We start from the raw sequence: 7,291 nt of genomic DNA, 5'->3' as shown, positions 1-7,291 counted from the left end.
ACTTCTCACGGGGCAATAAACTTGAATGAAACAGCTAACGAAGGACTCAGAACAAATATTGAGCTAATTGATGAAGTCCTGGACCAAGCTATAGCAAGGATGGAGAAATATAAGGAAAAAAAGAGCACTTCAACAAGACTCCAGGGTCAAAAACTTTTAAGTTGGAGACCTGATACTTCGAGAGACAGGAGCCTCAGATCCTACCAATACTGGCAAGCTAATGCCCAAAGGGGAAGGGCCATACAAGGTGAACGAAGTCCTAAGACCAGGAACATACAAGCTAATGAATATGGATGACTCTGAAGTTCCCAACACATGGAATGGACTCAGGCTAAGAAAGTTTTACAAGTAGCAAAGAAAAAGCAACCACATCAACCAAAAACTTGTAGCCTCTGGAAAGCAACCACTTTATTACTCCACATCCTGTATGAAGCAAATTTGAAATCAATGAAAAGAATTTATGATTTTACTTACCAATTTTTTACAAGCAATCCCAGTCCAGGGCTATACTTGAACCCAGACCAGTACATTATTTGTCACTCAGAAATATTTTTCAAAGGAAACAAGCAATCGCAGTCCGGGGCCATACTTGAACCCAGACTAGCACATTATTTGTCTCTTAGAAATATTTTTCTAAGGAAACAAGCAATTGCGGTCCGGAGCCATATTTCAACCCGGACCAACACACTATTTGTTAATTAGAAATATTTTTCTAAGGAAAGAAGCAATCCCAGTTCGGAACCCTACTTTAACCTGGACTAGCACAATATTTCTTACTCATAAATATTTTCTAAGGAAAAATCACACTTAAAAAGATTCACCATGGCAGAAATAAGGTATAAGCGAAAAATAAAATTAAAGCAACCAATCCGAACAACACAAATTCCGGACAAAAAGCATTATAAAGTATTAGGCTTACAAAAATAAACTATTGTTTACAAGTATTAGGCTTACGAAAACAAACTATGGCTTATAAATTATGGCTTACAAAGTATTTGTCTTACAAAGAGCATTAAAGTCAAATACATAAATTTAGTATTACAAGTAATAAACTATGGCTCCGGAGCATTCTCAGGCAGGAAACTCGGGCACAGACCATTGAATGGTTCCGGCTCACCAAGTCCTGCTTTAATATTCTGTTTAGCTTTGTAAACTCCTGGATGAAGCTACCCCAATCAGTCTCGATGTGCTTTTCAGCAACAATCCAGCAGCGAGCGACCTCCGAGGCTCCAGCATTAGCAAGGGCCTTATCATAATCCTTCGATTTCTTGTAAGCCTCTATGATTTCATACTCCGGATTCACAACCGCAAGCTACCTCCAGAGCTCTGCAAGTTCAGACTTTAGCTCCCCAGACCCCTTCTCAGCACTCTCAGCCCGAGTTATTACATCATTTAGATGTTTGTTCAACCCGGAGAGGGAGAGATCCTTAGCAGAAATTTCATCTTTAAGCTCCACAAGCTCCCTGTTTTTGTTGGAAACTACCTCCCGGAGATGCTTCAACTCCGTATAAGTAATAGTAGCTGCATCGGCCATTGAAGCTCTGAGCTGCAACAAAGCAAAATAAACAGATTTGAAAACAAGTCAAGAAAAAAGACTAAGGCAGGAAAAGAAAAAAGTGTGGGATAATATCTGGCCCCAGAGCCTTGTATAGTCCTTCATCACATCATCAAAACCAACATCGGTCATCTTCCGCCATTCAGTCTGGGATGAGATCTCAACCATGAAACGGGCCACCCTCTCTTCATACCCGAGACCACTGACGCCAGAACCCTCCTGCTCCATACCTTTCCCATTATCTTGGGGGGAATCAACAACAGAAAAAGTCTGTGACTTACCCACCCGGGGAGGCTTGGTGTCCTGGGTCCGGAGGTGTATGTTCTTCCTACCCGCCTCAACCTCAGGAATTTCGCCCAAAGGCACAATATCGTCGAAGTTCTCAAAGTCATCATCATCCTGAACTTCAACAGCCGGATCCGACCTCCGGTCCTCTTCAACTGAGTTCGGCTTAGACACAACATTGCTCTGAGATTGCTCCTTCGGATGAGCCTGGGTCCCGGACCCAGCAACAAAAGCCTTTTTTCTCTGTTTAAAAGTAGTACCTAGTCCGAGGAAAGCATCATTGTATGCTGAAGCAGACATGTTCGGATTATAGTGAGGCATACATGTTAAAGAAAATAAAAACAAACATATTAGTACGGGAAAAATGCATAATATACTACTGCGGATACAAACAATATTAAAAAGTCTGGGGAAAGAAAAATATATACCTACAGCCGAGCCTATTCATGATTTTATGATTCATGAAAGTGTCCTGGGTAAATTGGAACCCGAGACACTCACAAAAGTTGAACACCAGTTCAATGGCCTCACCCCTAAAAACTTCCCGCTTGAACCGGGTCTAAACATCCTCAGTAGCTATAAATGGCAAGTAAGAAAGATCCAAACCCTTAAACAACATAGTCTCCCTATTCCAATGGCCGAAATCTGAACCCATAACCGTATTCCGCAGCTCGGAAGTATATCTCGTAAAGAGGCGGTTGACTCGACTTGACTATGGTAAAAATATGGTGCCAAAGGTTGAAAGTATGCTAGACTTTAAAGCAATTGTAACAAATAATAAACTAGGACATCCACTTGATGTCGTTAAGAGTTATTTGCATTGGGGAAAGCCTATACACATATTTACACAAATGCTTTAAGAATATATTCCCGCGGGGATTCCACCCGAACCTCAAATGCTCCAACCAGACAGGAACGAACCCATCCGCAGGCCGATGGTAGATCTTCTCCCCAGGTAATGACCATTTCCACTCGACCCGATCGTCTAGCTGGAAAGTGGCCCGGATCGACGAGTCCTGCACAGCATGATCCAGAGCAGCGTACTCATCCTTCAAGGGATACGGGTCCTTGGCTACAATTATCCCGGAGAACTTCCTATCAAATTCAGCCTCATCGTACCTCCCAGGACGACTATCCGGCTGCCTAGCATACCCAGAACTAAGACTCTTATTGTAAAAGATATTCTCAATTTATTCGCTCTTCACGACGAAGTAGTTCGGCATGTCAACCCAATATCCCTCTAGAGTACAAGGAACCTTCCTCGGAGAGATCTGAGCAACAAACAACTCCTAATAACGTTGGACTCTGAGGTCGATGCCTTCTTCCCCATCTCTACGCGTTCAGTACCAGAGTTGCTCGGAATGGTGTCAGAATCTGATGAACCGGGGTAGCAAGAGAAGTAAACCTTAGTGCGAGCTTTAGTCCGGACCATAAACCTAAAAGCAATGAGATGGGTTAGTCTAAATCCCTAAAAATTCTTTATTTAAAGACTACTATGGTTCGGAGTACGATATATTTAATTTATTTTTTAAAAAATGATACTATCCCGGAGCAGATTTACCTCTGACTAAAAACACAAAATTTAAATCAGGAACCCTCAACACCCAATGAACCCGGACATAAAAACCAACAACAAAAGAAAAACTCCACAAAAATATTGCACTAACCCTATAGCATATGAATCCGAACTACATCCCACCAGTTCGGACTCAGGTATAAAACCCTTAACATAAAAACATTTTAAACACAGAATCAAACAACAAAATATATCCAAAACACATATACATACAAATATACAAAACCACGAACATATGGAAACAAACAAAATCAACAAGAAGTCACAAAATCAATAGAGCAAGAATATGAGAACAGTTATTGTGAATGAAAAAAAAAAGAAAACAGATGAAGATGATGAAGACTTATAAACAAGAAGATGGTGACGACTGTAGTGGAAGCACAACAAAAGGATCCTTGACATTCGACTCCTTTAAAGCACCAAAAGCAAAAGACTGATGAAAAAAGAAAAAGAAGAAAGATTTTAGAGAGTAAAAATTTCGAAGAAGCACTAAAAGAATAAGAAGGAAGAGGGGGGGCTTTTATAGGAGAGGAGGGATGTGGACAGCCATGCCACGTGGCCACATCCCAGGATTAGATTTTCAAGATCCATATAGACACACAGTTATACATATACATGGTAATAAATATCGATCATGATTGCTACACGTCTTTTCAAAAAAGACAACTGTAAAAATTCAAATCGTGGGGAAAAAAACCACCAATCGATTCATATTTCAGTCCGGATTGGTCTACTTCAACGTAACCCGGAATGGAGCGCAAGCAAAACTCAAAATTTTCACTACACTATCTACTCTATGTCCAACTAGTCCGGCTTGTTCTACTTCAATGCAAGCTGGACTGGGGGTTAAGAAAAACTCAAAGTTTCACTACAAGCAACCTACCATATGTCCAACTAGTCCGGATTGGTCTACTTCAACACAACCCGGACTGGGGGCAAGCAAAGCTCAAATTTTTACTATAGACAATCTACCTTAGGTCTAACTAGTTTGGCTTGGTCTACTTCAACGCAACCCAGACTGGGGGCAAGCAAAACTCAAATTTTCACTACAGGAAATCTACCCTATGTCCAACTAGTCCGGATTGGTCTACTTCAATACAACCCGGACTTGGGGCACATAAAGCTCAAATGTTCACTATAGGCAATCTACCCTATGTCTAACTAGTCTGGCTTGGTCTACTTCAACACAACTCGAACAGGGGGAAAGCAAATCTCAAATTTGTCATACTAGCAACCTACTCCAAATACTATTCACCTTAATCCCCCATCCAGAAAATCTGCATAAGGGAGTGGGGGGCACATGATAGTACATATAGCTCCTAGAAGGACTAGGTCCGTCTTGAGTGGCATTTATGACACTTTATTATGCTCCATAAAGCTTTGAATTTGTGTATTTATACTCAAGTTATTGGTGTTTTATGTGTTTTTGTAGTGTTTTTGCATTCCAGGCATTTTCCAGGTAATCAGGTAAATTAGCATGGTTGTAGTGCTAATTTGGTGTTTGGATGATGTTGGAATAAAGGCTCGTGAAAAGACCGGCTCAAACCAGCAAGGAGAAGAAAAGAAATCATAATTTTATTCAGGGGGACGGTGCGCCCGTGTTGAAGTAGCGCACGATCACGCCCAATGAGCAGAAACTCAGTGCGCCCGCATTGGTCAAGCGCACGGCTGTGCAAGGTCCGGGTATCAGAATTCTGTTTCTTTTGGAATTTTGAGAGTTTGAAGCCCTGGTCAATTCTACAGCATATATATACGTAAATAAAGACATTTTTCTAAAGGAGAGACGTACCAAAGCTAAGGAAAAGGAGTAAGAAGACCATAGATCACAATTCAACCAAGGCGAATAAGATCTAGTTTATTCTTGTGATTCTTTGTTTTAAGTTATAACTTTGGATGCTAGTTTTCTTATTCTTGAACCTTTACTTGTGTTTCGTATTCAGTTTATTTAATTATAAAGACTACGTTTATTATACCATGCTTTCATCGAAACCCACGTTGATGATGAGTCCGATTATGGCCTAATCGTTATCGTGGGGTTCTAGTGGATTTATTTATGGATTTCTTTAGTTGATTTATTTCGATGCTTTAGTGTGTGGTGATTGTATGATATCTTAGTATTGGTTGTGCTTATTCTTCTTATGAGTGTCGCGAACTTATAAGATAATTTGTTAATTCTTAATGAAGCGAAGGTGAATTTAAGGATTTAGAACTTGCCATGCTAGCATAGGTTCATATGTTTTTGTTATGCATGATTCGTAGGTAATTTTAACCATCTTACTTGCCCTATGTAATCTCGATAGATAACTTGTGCATTAAACCGTTATGTTATCAAATTCTATAGACATATAGGCTCTCAATATAATTGGTGTCTATTCAGCTTCTATCTCTTTTGTAGATGTCTGGTAGTATGGTATGCGTACAACGAAATTTGGCGTTTATCAGTTTCGTGTTATCTGATTAGTGTCATCACCATTACATGCTAAGGTTAAGAATGAAAAGGCTATTGAATGAAGTACTTAATGAAGTTAGAATCCCATATTTGTGTTATACATTATTCAAATCTCTTTAGTTAATGTTCTCTAGTATAATTCTCAATAGTTAATCTTAGTATAAACAACCCAAATTGTTATTCGTCTTAGCATTGAATAATAGCCATATCATTGTTGCATAAGTGCATAAATCACAAAGTTAATCTAAGCATGTCCCTGTGGGAATGAACTAGAAATAATTCTATATTACTTGCAAACGCGTATACTTGCATGAATTTGAGCGCGTGTTTAGCGACTAACAAGTTTTTGGGGCCGCTGCCGGGGACACGGTGTTAACTTTTAGTTTATGTGTTTGTTATCAATGATCGTTAAAGTTCATTGACTCGGACATTGTTACTTACTTACTTTTTTCCTTATCGTGTTTCAGGTACTCGAGCGAGGGTGTATGCATACGCGTTCGCGAACTCGTAAGAGAACTCTAGATCAAGCCGAGGAAGAAGTTGTAGTGATTCGAAGGGATTTTTTTAGGACGAAGAGAAAGTAGAAGAAGAAGAGAAAGTCGAGGAATCAGCTTTAGTAGTGATGAGAGATCAAGCAGAAAATCTTAAGACTCTGATGGACTATTCTCAGCCTAAGATCAATGATATTCAGTGAAGCATCATCAGACCATCCATCTCGGATAACACCTTTGAGATCAAGTCGAGCATGATTCAGATGATACAGAACTCTATTCAGTTTGGAGGTTCTCCTACAGAAGACCCCAATATGCACATCAGGGATTTCATCGAGATCTGTGACACTTTCAAGTTCAATGGGGTGACTAAAGATGCTATCAAGCTGAGACTTTTCCCATTCTCTCTGAGGGATAAAGCAAAGTGCCGGTTACATTCTATACCACCAGGGTCTATCACCATATGGGAGGATCTTGCTCAAAAGTTTCTCCCTAAATTCTTTCATATGACGAAGACTGCTGCAATCAGGAATGCTCTTACTCAGTTTGCACAGAATACTGGAGAATCTCTGTGTGAGGCTTGGGATCGATATAAGGAGATGCTAAGGAAGTGCTCACACCATGGCATGCCTAACTGGACGATTATAAACTGTTTCTATAATGGATTGGGTGCTACTTCTAGACCCATGCTTGATGCAGCATCAGGAGGAGCATTGTGGGCTAAGAGCTACAATGAAGCTTATAAATTGATCGAACTGATGTATGCTAATGAATACCAGTATCCTTCTCAGAGGCTAAATCAGGGTAAGGTAGCTGGAATTTTGGAGTTGGATGCAGCAACTGTTATAACTGCCCAACTTAAGGCTTTGACGATGAAGGTGGACACTTTGGCTAATTATGGAGTTAATCAAATCACTAATGTTTGGGAGCTTTGT

General features: G+C 40.1%; 1 non-coding gene across 1 annotated transcript; it reads right to left on the bottom strand.

Annotated features, from left to right (window-relative positions):
* Positions 1-6,877: 6,877 nt before the first annotated feature.
* Positions 6,878-6,984, bottom strand: LOC141710328 (small nucleolar RNA R71). Its single transcript, XR_012570854.1, has one exon. It is a non-coding gene; the product is annotated as a small nucleolar RNA R71 (small nucleolar RNA).
* Between the last annotated feature and the right edge of the window lie 307 nt (positions 6,985-7,291).

The sequence above is a fragment of the Apium graveolens genome, chromosome 2, assembly GCF_009905375.1.
Source record: "Apium graveolens cultivar Ventura chromosome 2, ASM990537v1, whole genome shotgun sequence".
Classification (NCBI taxonomy): domain Eukaryota; kingdom Viridiplantae; phylum Streptophyta; class Magnoliopsida; order Apiales; family Apiaceae; genus Apium; species Apium graveolens.
This window is presented reverse-complemented; position numbering and strand designations above follow the sequence as displayed.